We start from the raw sequence: 12,935 nt of genomic DNA, 5'->3' as shown, positions 1-12,935 counted from the left end.
TGTAAGCACTGACATGTATTTATTAAAACATGTCTTTACAAAAATATACAAATTCAATTAGATGTGCATATAACAATGCATAATAAACATAAAGAGGACTGGTGCGAACTATTAAACATAATGTGTTTGTACCTTGCAGTCTTCTTGTATACTCATGTATTAATAGTATGTATGATGTTAGCATAAATATAAATATTATGGTATTTATTTTGGCACATTGTGGATTTGTGATCAAAGCAATTTATACTTTCACAAGCGGATAATGCTTTCACAATATTTATTTACTGCTTGATTTAGGTACAATACCATTTTTTAACATACGACGTTTCCTTATAACCCGTATGAAATCATAAAATAAACAATGTACAATCATTGTTTTTTCTATGTTACGCAAATATTGACGAGTAACAAAACTATCATGATAAAAACCAGATCGATGCCCAACAGAAATCACCCTTGCGACGTTTCATAAGTTGAAAACCATCAGAGAGCACTCTCGCAATGTTGTTTACGTTTTCTGGTAGTGAATAATTGTTCTTGCAATAAATCAGCAAAATGCAGAATTGATTAATCAATAAGCTGCACAAACTTGCATATGTTTGTTCTCGTCGAAATATATTCAGACATGTGTCTGTTTCATAGAGAACTTGCACAGTAAGCAACACATGTTACTCATGCTTACTTCATCGATAAAACTCACCATACGTAATCATTACGATAACAAGTCAACCTTTTTATTCTTGCATGCATAATTATGGTTTGTATATCAACTAGTTCTCGAAAATTACGTGTTGATATATGAGGAATGTATCATAACAAGTTATAATAAAAGTGAAATGAGGTTGACATCACAATAACTGTTCGTATCTTTCTTCACAAACAATTGTATTATTATTCGTGTTTGAAACAAACGGTCTTACTTTGAACATATGTGCGTATGGGCGTGTACATTTTATGTCTTTACAAAATGATGCGTATGTTAATTCTACGATTTTGGAATTCATGGACAAACGATGACACGTTTTGCACAAAAAATCACATAACATGTTATAATATTCCTTAAAATTACGTTTGTATTTGCTCGTATATAGTCAGCAGATGGTTCGTATATAATTGTACTATACATCATGCCCTTACTTCTTCACCAATTCCTTTTGATGTGAAAAACATATTGGAAAATCAGTCATGATTTCACACAACTTTTTTATCACACGTTAGCTTATTTTTGTGTGTTACCATCTGGGATTACTTCATCCGGGCGCCCTGGTTCTGGGCGAGTTCTTCAGCTTTCTCCGTATCCTGCTTGTCATGTGCATCCATGTCGGTTTTGGATAGACATTCAACAACTACTTTACCTGACGATGGGCACTTGCTTTAAAGTGACATCGATGTTGTTTTTGTTGGAACAAACAATTAATTTGAATTACATTGATTTAATATGGGATGTTACGAGACTCCAAAATCCATATCGTGTTAGTGCGCTGACCTCGCTTTCAAATGTTGACGTGTAACTGCAGTTTGTGAACACTAAATTATGTGAAACATTTACATATTTTAGTTTCGTGGAATACAACACACGTTAATCAACAACGTCAACCATCTTTAAGGTTTAAACAACTCAATGGTTTCTACAGAGAGAGTTAAGTTTAAGTGAAAGGCAAACGAACTGTTTTGATCACAGCAATATGAGATTTTATGTTAAGTGATTGGTTTTAGCTGTCGGTCTGTATCGTATAAGGCAAGATGATGGTAACACTCTAAATATGACAACAATGGTAATATAGCGAAAGCTTAACCTTAAAAAATATGTACGTGAATCCAGGTGTATCCGAAGCTATCGTTTTTAAGGTATTTATTTTTTATCAGCCAGATTTCGTTGTATTTGCCGTTGTTTTATAGGCCAATTAACTACAGTCTCGTACTTCAGATAAATGGATACCAGCATTTTGTTACTAAATAATTACATTCTAATTTAAGATTTGTTTCAATTTTGTTTAAACCTATTTTAACCTATTTAAGCTCGATTGCGACAAATCTCTAGTTCATCAAAAGCTCTCGAGGCAGTTTCCTGTATAAAACAATATCTTGCATAGGCGGAAATTATTTCCACTACGCCGCGTCCACATTTGTTTTCGATTTATCGTAGCATATCCGCGAATTAACAACGATTTTTAAGTTCGTATGAAAGGATTTAACCGACGGCCAGTAAATAATAGTAATGCGCACATACATGCAAATAAATCATGATGGTATTGACATTGGTTCTCTTGAATGCTTTAAGTTATTTAGTAGTATTACGTCGGTTATTTGGCTGTATGTTCATGGAAAAATAAAAAGTATCATCTTTAAATGTAAACATAGCTTTTAAATACAAACATTAACTTGGTTATATTTTTACCTTACTACTGCCTTACTTTGAAGAATAACGCGAACAATTCCTACGAGCATTATGCGGTCTGCTGTACGAATGGACTCCTGTAAGTAAAGCTTGACGAATATTCCCGACGCCGCATTTTGAATGTTGTATCCAGGCTGCACTTGTTGATAGATAACTTAGTTACAATATGAAGCAATATAAAATAAATAATAAATAAACTGTCAATTATTTCACTTTTATTTGCTAGTCATAATATGTACACATAAACACTTATGTATTTTAAAAATGAAATATGTTATTTTCATTACATTCTTAAATGATGATTATTATTTCATGAAAAAAGGCAAATAAGACACTAATGAACAAGTGCGAAAGTGAATACTGACACAAAGAAAATTGCCAGTTTAAATGAAATTGACGTAACCATTAATTAGTATAATATAAATTAAATAAATTATTCATAAGTAACATCGGACCACTCTTTTTAACAGGACTTGTTCATATAATGGCAAAATGACAAATTAAAGAAAGTCACGTATTCTGGAAATAAATGCGTACAAACAGGTGAAATAACACTATTTAATAATAAAACTATTTGAAATATCGGTTATTTATTGATAATCATCAACCCAAATTAGCAAAACAATAAAGCGTGTGTAACGCTTTTAATACGATTATTTCGAAAATGCGTGTAAAACGAACATAGCATTCAAAACGGTGAAAATGAATTCAAAAATGTTGATTTGCTTTTTCATTAGTAACGGCTATTCCTTATAATAACATTGTGTAAGTATATACAATTGGTGACATTTTAAGGTTAATGTATGTGTTAACAAGTCCCGTTATTGCGATATAGATACAATGTAAATCACATCATAAATTGAAATAAAACACAAATGTTATGTTAGAATCGAAATTATTTTCGTAGCTTCAGTGAGTAAAACATTTTTTACCAATAAATCTAAAATTATTTTTAAACAATAATAAAATTGAACTTACCTAAAACTCCAATAATAAAAACCAGTAGGAATCCTGTATGCGTAGCTTTACACAGGGGTCGCATGGCGTCAAAACCAGACTTTGAAACCCCGGGCATATCGTAAACAATGTGTTTCTATCAGAATAATCTACACATATTAACTCCAGAATGGTTGTTAAATACGCTAAGAATATAACATTGTTTCGTGAATCTTTTTCTTCTTAGTGGACCTTTGTCTTCCGTTTATTAATTGATCAATTGAAGACATCCGCAACGTTCATTGTTATTTCCGTGAAGATTGGGCGAATGTACATCTTTGTTTCGCAATAGAATTGTGTATCGACAAAACCAACATTAATAAATTTTGAGTTAAAGGGACCGTCAACCATTTTACGAAAAAAGAAGTTTTAAAATACCGTATTGTTTACAATTATGAGTTTATATTGATTAAAATATCACGACGGGTACACAGGTGGAAGTAACGTACCCAGGACAGAATTTTTTTTTTAGGAGCCCAATATATTGAAATAAATATATAAAATCATGTTAAATGAGAAACTAATTGACAAAGAGCCATGAAAAAATCCCCACCCTGTGATATTGGAATCATTACAAGGTCATTAACTAGAATTTATCATAGACCTGTCTTCGCGGGCCGCAAAAATGTCAAAAATAGCTTTAATCCAAAGCATCCTTTGATCATCCTATGGGCAATTGGACAACCTTTCAAAAAAAGTTAACTTCAAATAATATGTCCAGCCGTTAACTCACAGTCGGTCGATAACCAAGCAATATTTCCAGTCCGTTTGTCAATCCGAATAAATCTTCGACAGACTTTCAAAAAATATTTTTTTGTTTTTCTCTTAATCGATCGATAAACATCTGAATTGCACACACATTTTAAAGAAGCACTATGCATCTTTTTCATTTCGTCATCGCCATAAACGCCCCATGGGATAATATATAATTCACTGATAAGAGATAACATGACAAACTCGAATATTTAAGCCACATTACAGATCCATATGTACTGACACAGATGCGTCACAATAAATTACTGTGTTACTTTCTAGTCGCCAAACTGTAATTCTCACCGTCCAATAGGTTTACAAAATGCTTACGAGGGCTGTGTTAACTGGCGGCAGATATATTTGATTGACGACGGTCAATGAAGTAAGCGTTTACCACAGACGATTAACACATAATTACAGCTTAACCATTAACGTAATATAAAACGGAAATCAATTCAGTACATTAAAGACAATGTCGGGCAGGTTTTTATTGAACACAATATTTACTTTTGGAAAGGTAAAAGCAAATGGTCAGCAATTGAATGCTGAAGAATCAACGCGGTAGCAATTTAATTTCAGTACATGTATATTTCGCTTTACTATAGCCATGTGGTCATATTTGCTGATTAAAGTACCTACGTGCACATTTAAAAAAATGTGTTTTTATAAGAGTGCGGAATTGTTGCTGTCGTTTGTCAGGTGCGTGCGTGTTGCAACAGACCAGGTGCTGTAACTATATATAGACGTGCACTTTAGTACATGTAGTATTTTTGTATGAACACATTAAATCGGAATAAATTTACACGATGAGAAAGTATTGACCCATTGAAGCTATAGATAAATACGTTAATTTACGACTTAAACATTGTGCGTTTATACAAATATTGCTGACGGGTTGGAGAGTAGAGGAGTTACACTGGAGTTACACATTAGAGGAGTCTGGCACTGTCTCTTCCCAAGGCTACAGTCGCAATGAAAGTATCCATGACCACCCAACTCTGTCTTCCTGACAGCTTCACGAAGTGTTATAGTGTTTTTTTATGTGTCTATATCCAAATCGGTAAGAGGGCGTTGCGGGCAGAGGTCAAATTGGTTCCTGGAATATATTTTACTTAAAATTTACTTTTTTTTGCAATATAAACAGAATATTTAAAATTTAAAGACATCACTTTATTAATGTTAACATTGAAAAATGTGGACATTTTAAGAAGTTAGCACTCCTGTACATGGATGGATGAAGTGTACCTTGACAATTGACTAATTGTAAATTCGGTCACTATTTACGGAGGTCATACATTCGTTAAGTGTGCTGTCAATAAAGGTGATGTCACTTTGATTCTTCTTGGTTGAACAATTTGAAGCAATTTTCTTTAACATAAGGGCTCTTTTTTTTTAGCCAGAAAGATTACTTTCATATACTAGTTATCAAAAATTGTATTGCAAGCAGTTTTGTAATTGAACGCAATCAAACCTACACATTATAATAACTTTCTAAATCGGTTAAACAAAATGTCTTCCGTATTCACACTTAACATATTGTAAAAGCCCAGGAAATCAATGTGTATTGTTATCAAGTCACATATAACGATTTAACAACATGACCCGCGTCATGCGAAAATGGGACTTATGGCATATGCGGCCAGATTCGACAATACTGCGCATCCGTGAGGTATGGTAAGAGGCTACCCTGTCCGCCAAGGAGACCACGAAACCTTGCGTGACTTTATAGCGGACAGAATAGCTCATGACCAGACTTCGTGATTGCACAGGCTGGTCTGGAGCTACGCTGGCCGAATAGGACATACAGCCCATTTTTACATGACGCGGCTCATATGTCAATAAATATAAGATCATATAAAAACTTCTAATAACAACACACATAACAAACTAATCAATATGTTTTTACAATGGTATCTTTTTTACTACTAACTACACTATTAAACAGAAAGCAATATAATTATGTAATCATTACAATCCAACAAGGACATTTCACACATTTCCTGAATCCTCTTAAGGCCTCTTGTTAAATTGTGTAAAATTATGTCACCATTTCCAGTCATTTCGCTTAATTTCTGAGAAAATTAAGCATTTCGTGAAGTCCCTAAGTTAAACAGTAATTTCACGAAAATCCTGAATCGTTTAATAACTTCGTTCAATTCCTAGTTTCGCAGATTTACTGTAACATATACAGTTCCAAAGCGCGGAAGGACAATATAAGCTTCGACATGATAAAGAAGGCGATAACGTTTGATTCTGCAACAGCAAATAATGGCGACCACAGTGGGCCGTTACCACGGCAAATCCCACACAGATGAGCGCTATGAGGATTTTCTCTTCCATCACTGGTTTATCTGGAAAGAATGCTGATTGCACATCATTTCAGTTTTTCTCATATGTGAAATCATACACATACATGATAGATATGATTAACCATATTCAGCATTTCGCTGTATTGTTTAGTGTCGTGAACAGTTGCTGTAGGTTGAACAAACAAATAGAACATCATTCTCGTTGATCGTTCTACTCAATAATTTAAAAATGTGTCGTTGTTACATTACGCACTGAACAACGAAACGTAAACCCCGATACTGAATACCACATTGAAGTATTTATGAAATGCTTAAGAATCTATCAATATTGTAATAGTCGAAATATATTTTTCAGTTATCGGTTTTTAACATATTAATATACAACACATTGTCTTTCTTATGTATTGTGATTACTATTTAATACGCTCTAGAACTGGAAATTGATGTTGAGTTGACTATAAATAAAATAAATCGAAATTTAATGTTCACATAATCTTCGTCGACGTCAACACCACCACGAGTAACATCTTCATCAACAAAACAATAACAACATGATTAACATGCTTATGAAGTTATCATAGTATTTCCATTCTTCATCTGCATTGTCATCTCATTCATCAGCATCAAAGGCAGATACAACAACAGCAGCTGCAGCAGCTGCAGCAGCTTCAGCAGCAGTAGCATCACCATCATCATAATCATAATCAACAATGACACGCATACGCATCATTAGCACTTCAGACATGGCCTTCTTTATGTCTACAGTCATTAAAGAATCTCCATTCACAAACGCGATGAAAATGTAATTCTTACTTGTCTGAACTCACAATCGCTGTGTTTTATTCGGTAAACAATGTGTAATCGGACGAATAGCTTTTGGTGCAGTTTTCTTTTCATAACTGGCCATGATGGTTGAGCAAAAAACAATGCAATATTAGGTCTTCCGCCAGCAAAACAAATGAACAATAGAAACAATTTTGCTTAAAGGGGCCTTTTCACAGATTTTGGCATTTTTTAACTTATTCATTAAATGCTTTATATTGATAAATGTAAACATTGGATCGTAAAAGCTTCAGTAAAAAATCAAGAATAAAATTTAAAAATGGAAAAGAACATTTCCCGGAGCAGGTTTCGAACCAGTGACCCCTGGAGTCCTGCCAGAGCCCTGAAGTAAAAACGCTTTAGCCTACTGTGCTATTCCGCCTAGTACATATACTTGTCGTATTTTATACCTTATATAAGCAATCTTCGTAGTTTCACAACATTTAACGACAAAAACAGAACTCTCCAAATTATTCAATCGTTTCGCGTTGCAACGCTTTATAATTTTTAGGTTTTAAAATCGTCAAAAGATGCATATAATGGCTATATTAGACCATGGTAAATGTTCAGTATTACTGTTTCCTCACAAATATCATAACTAAAACGAAAATTTGCGAATCTGAAACAACTTTTTTCAATTTTGTCAATTTACCAAAGCGTGAAAAGATCCCTTTAAAGGGACCTTTTAACAGATTTTTTCATGCATTTAAGTTTGTCATGTAATGCTTTAACAATTGATAAATGTAAACATTTGGAACTAAATAGCTCCATTAACAAACACGACTAAAATTTAAAAAAAGAAAGAAGGTAATCCTCAACTGGGCTCAAACCACTTACTCTTAAAGTCTAATATTAAACCACTCGGTCATCCGTGCTCATACAGTCAGTGGTGCATGTTATACTTTATATAAGCAATCCTCAAAGTGTGTCAAAAATTACCAGCATAACTCTCTAACTGATTCAATTGTTTCGCGTTTGTAACGCTTTATAATTTTCATGTTTATAAAACGTCAAAAGATGTATATAATGGATATAATGTTCATTTTTACTGTGTCCTTGCATTTGTTCAGTTTTGTATATTTACCAAAACGTGAACAGGTCCTGTTATAGTGTTTGATACGTAAAAATAGAATAGCATAAGTATGTGAAGTATATCTCACGATCTTGATTCTATACACAGTCTTAAAGCGGTTCAGGGCCCTTTTATCTGAATGCTCCATCGGAAATTAGCGCTAGGAAGTTCGTGTACTGTCTTAAGTTATGGCACCATATAAAGTCCTTCTTGCTATTGTAACATCACTATAGAGTTTCAAAAATGACTGACTAAATTCAGATTTATTTGAAAACAATTTACTTGCCTTATATATCTTTGTCCGTTATACCCTGATATACATAACAAAAATCCTTCTCACATGTTCAACAAGGCGAATGTCAAAATGTCTCCTAAAATGATTCAAAAATAAATTGTCGCATATAATACACATACGTATTATTTTTTTCACACGGGCCCTTTATGTGTACATGTTAAAAATTATAACAAAAAGTTGGAAAAAAATGAACATAAAAAGATAAAAACACAGATTATATAGTAAGTATAGAATATACAAGCAATCATTTGAAAACAGGAACAAAAACACGAAGCACCTCACAATTAAAACAGCTTTAAAGTGACAGGGGAGGTATAAAATCGTATTTATTTCATGAGGTATTTATTCCCCTTCATCAACAAAATCCGATTTGAAAACTACGTCATGTCTTTTTGAAATTGATTGGCGAGTTTTAACTTCGTTACAATTGTATTACAACAATCGATGAGTTATACAATGTAATAATGTGATAGCTGAAGAGTGTTTTCAGACGCTGTAAAAACTGGCTTAAAATGATGCGTTGAAATTAATCAACCAAGACGCTTTAGACTTTGATAATGTGCCAACGATGTTACTCCAAGCATTTATAATCACTCATATATTGTTTTCATGGACCAGACACATTGTCGTCGTTTTTTTGTTTCATTTTCTGAATAGCTGAAGTAGCAGTTTTAAAAGGTGCACATGATGATGAAATCGAAATTAGTCAATATTTTAAGTGCATGTATAAACGCATATAAAATAGGCAACAAATTAATAACAGTATATAAGTTAGTCTCGATAAGTCATTTTTGACTTGAGTACTACATAAATCTACCCCGGCTACGGAAAATATACTAAAACGTACCCGCAGAAAGCGTTAACAATATTTCTAAAGTTTTCTTTTGTTTTCTTTTTAATAAATTTTGTTTTAGTTTTTAATAGTTTTTAAAGATTTCACAACACATGATGGCAAACTATTAAAACTTTCTTATCACATTGCGATGAAGTTCCGACACGTATATGTGCCTCGTTGGTCTACGGGTATGATTCTCACTATGGGTGCGAGAGGTACCGGGTTCAAATCCCGGATGAGCCCTACTATTACTATACTATACTAAAAATGTCATCCATGCAATTAATAAATAAAATGTAATAAATAGAGGATATTTGTTGGATTCGATGGAATATCGATTTTATTTCACGAGTGATCATATAAAATAATATTTTCACGAGTGGCGCAGCCACGAGTGAAAATATGTATTTTTATGATCACGAGTGAATTAAAATCGATATTCCATCGAATCCAACAAATTTTCTTTTTATTATATGCTTTTTCACCGTAGATTTACATTGTAAAAGAGCTTAACTGGATAATTTCGCTGGAATTATGATGTCATTTCGTCGAAAAAATGACGTCATTTCGAAGTAAAACATCGAAAAATATCGTTATTTTTCACTGTTATTTTTCACTGTTTTAAACAGTGAAATACCAGTTTTATTTCACTGATATTTCTCTATAAACCACCGGAAAGCATAAAATAAATGTGTTTATTTTCATTCAATTGAACATCTGAATTATTTATTGAATATTGAAACAAATCGTCTGATTATTACACTGATTTGTCTTGCAGATAACTTATGGGACATACATTCTTTTTTTAACGCAAGGGTCGTTCCGTATTTGAACGACCATAATCTAAAAAATCCAGCAATAACGATTATTGCAAATTGTTAATGTTAAAGACAATTCTTGCTGAAAGATAAATGAAGAATGTTTCATTCGTCATTATTCTTCAATATGCATAACAATCAAATACAGTATTTATAAAAAATAACAACTAACACAACTTGCATCGGGCCGGAATCGATCCGGGCCGCTCGCGCGGCAGGCGAGCAATCTACCACCGAACCACTGATGTGCTTGTTTCGCCTATTTTAAAACAAGCTCGGACTAAAGCGATGGATCATATATGATTGTCAACAACTTCTTTGGACAAATGTGGTAAATGTGTCGGTTAAATTTATTACAAAAACTATCATTGATTTAAAATGCACAAACATTATTTGTGCACTTCATTATGCCATATTTTCCTAATTCATGTATACGGGGCATGTCTTAAGAAATTACTTTACATTTAAAACTTTCCTTTTCCAGCAATATGTGAACCCAATCCAAAATTCGAATACCTCTGACGGCTCTTTTTATAGTTTAACTAGCGATTCTGTTTAAATACGAATGTGTGTATGCATACATTATTAAAAGTATTGTTTCATTGGAACGCAAAGAAAACAACGCATACGTATTTTATTTAAATTATGAAGTATTTGATAATTGGATTCTAAATACTGTTTCAAATAATTTAATTGAGAAAGAGTTAAGTATGGCTATGGGGTTATAGTCCATATAATCGTAATCCAAGAGCGTTTGATAATGTTTGCTATTGCGGATCTGTGAGTACATATGCACCTCGTCATTAATGCAATCGCAGTTTTGCGCACATATTTCGTGCAGATCACTAAACGGACATCGTTGGTTACCATAAAGGAAAGCGATTTATAAACTTCAAAAACACATTAACAGTACATTCGATCCCTGATACTGAAATTGAAGCTCTCAATTTCAACATGTACAAATAGACACATACAACACACAAAACACCTATATACGTGTACATTTATATAACGGCAATTGCAATTTTCAATATGTATTCACTAAGTATGTTAAACGTATAATTGTTAAATTATTTGAAAATGGTTTTGTGAAAACATTGAAATGAGCCTGTTATCTAATGAAAAGAGACTAAATCGCCGCAGACTACGTGAATGTAGTCGCTAAGCGCTTAGCGCTGAGATGCCACATCGACCCACCGCGATATCTACTCCGTCCAGTGATACTGTCCTTAAGTGACGTCTTTTGCTTCATGATCAATCCCGCGATCATACCGCGGTCTTTATGCTAATCACCACGAAACTGCGCGATTGTCCGCGGAGTTTACGCTGAATGTGACAATGCGCTACGAAGTGTATTGTGCATGCCCAAAATTAATTTATGCGCTGTTTTCCTTGCATTCTCATGGAACAATAGTTATGATAATGTATGCATAAATACATTCGTATTTTAACAGAATCGCTAGTTAAACTATTAAAAAGAGCCGTCAGAGGTATTCGAAGTTTTTGGATTTGGTTCACAAGTTGTTGGAAGAGGCAAGTTTTAAACGTTAAAGAATCTCTTAAGACATGTCCAATATACATGTATGCATTAGGAAAATATGGCACAACGACGTGCAAAAATAATGTACGGGCATTTTAAACCATTGATATATTTTGGTTAAAAAATCAACTGACGTATCTAACACACTTTGAAAAAGCAGTTTGTTGCAATCGAAGACGATCTATCGCTTTACGCCGAGCTTGTTTAGAAGCCTTTAAAGAAAAAGGCGCATCGGCGGTTTAGTGGTAGAATGCTCGGCTGCCACGCTGGCGGCCCGGGTTCGATTCCCGGCCGATGGAAGCTTTGATAGGTTATGCAATATGAAGAATAATGACGAATGTAACATTCTTCTTTAATCGTTCAGCATGAAGTGTCTTTATTATTTAAAATTTGCAATAATCGTTATTGCTGGATTTTTTAGATTATGTTCGTTCAAATACGGAACGCTCCAAGCGTTTCAAACATCATGTATGTCCCATAAGTTATTTTCAAGACAATTCAGTGCAATTATCAGACAATTTGTTTAAATATTCAAGAAATTATTCAGATGCTCAATTGAATGAAAATAAATACATTCAATTTATTTGTATGGATGACATTTTCAAAATAGTAGGGCTCGTCCGGGATTTGAACCCGGGACCTCTCGCACCCAAAGCGAGAATCATACCCCTAGACCAACGAGCCACATATACGTACCGTAACTTCGTCGCAATCGGATAAGAAAGTTCTAATAGTTTGCCATCATTTGTTGTGCAATCTTTAAAAATTATTACCGTTATCGCGATGTAATGGCTTTATCAAAGATCAAATATAAGAACTATTCAAGAAACGTCACCATACGTACGGCTCGTTGGTCTAAGGGTATTATTCTCGCTTAGGGTGCGAGAGGTTCCGGGTTCAAATCCCGGACGAGCACAACGTATTGTTTCTATACAGTCTTTTTTAAGTAAAATAATGACAATCTATGCCTTCGATATGTTGAGATATATTATTTAGTAGTCGTGATCAAAGGCAATCCTCGTTGATCTAATGGTTTGAGTATTCGGGTGCGAGAGGTCTAGGGTTTAATCCCGAGAGAGCCAACATATATACATACA

The 12,935-nt window shown here is 33.7% G+C and overlaps 1 non-coding gene across 1 annotated transcript; it reads right to left on the bottom strand.

The window, feature by feature from the left end:
* Positions 1-12,450: 12,450 nt before the first annotated feature.
* Trnap-ugg (transfer RNA proline (anticodon UGG)) lies at positions 12,451-12,522 on the bottom strand. The gene has a single exon. It is a non-coding gene; the product is annotated as a tRNA-Pro (tRNA).
* Positions 12,523-12,935: the final 413 nt, after the last annotated feature.

The sequence above is a fragment of the Dreissena polymorpha genome, chromosome 15 (genome assembly GCF_020536995.1).
Source record: "Dreissena polymorpha isolate Duluth1 chromosome 15, UMN_Dpol_1.0, whole genome shotgun sequence".
Taxonomy (NCBI): Eukaryota; Metazoa; Mollusca; class Bivalvia; order Myida; family Dreissenidae; genus Dreissena; species Dreissena polymorpha.
This window is presented reverse-complemented; position numbering and strand designations above follow the sequence as displayed.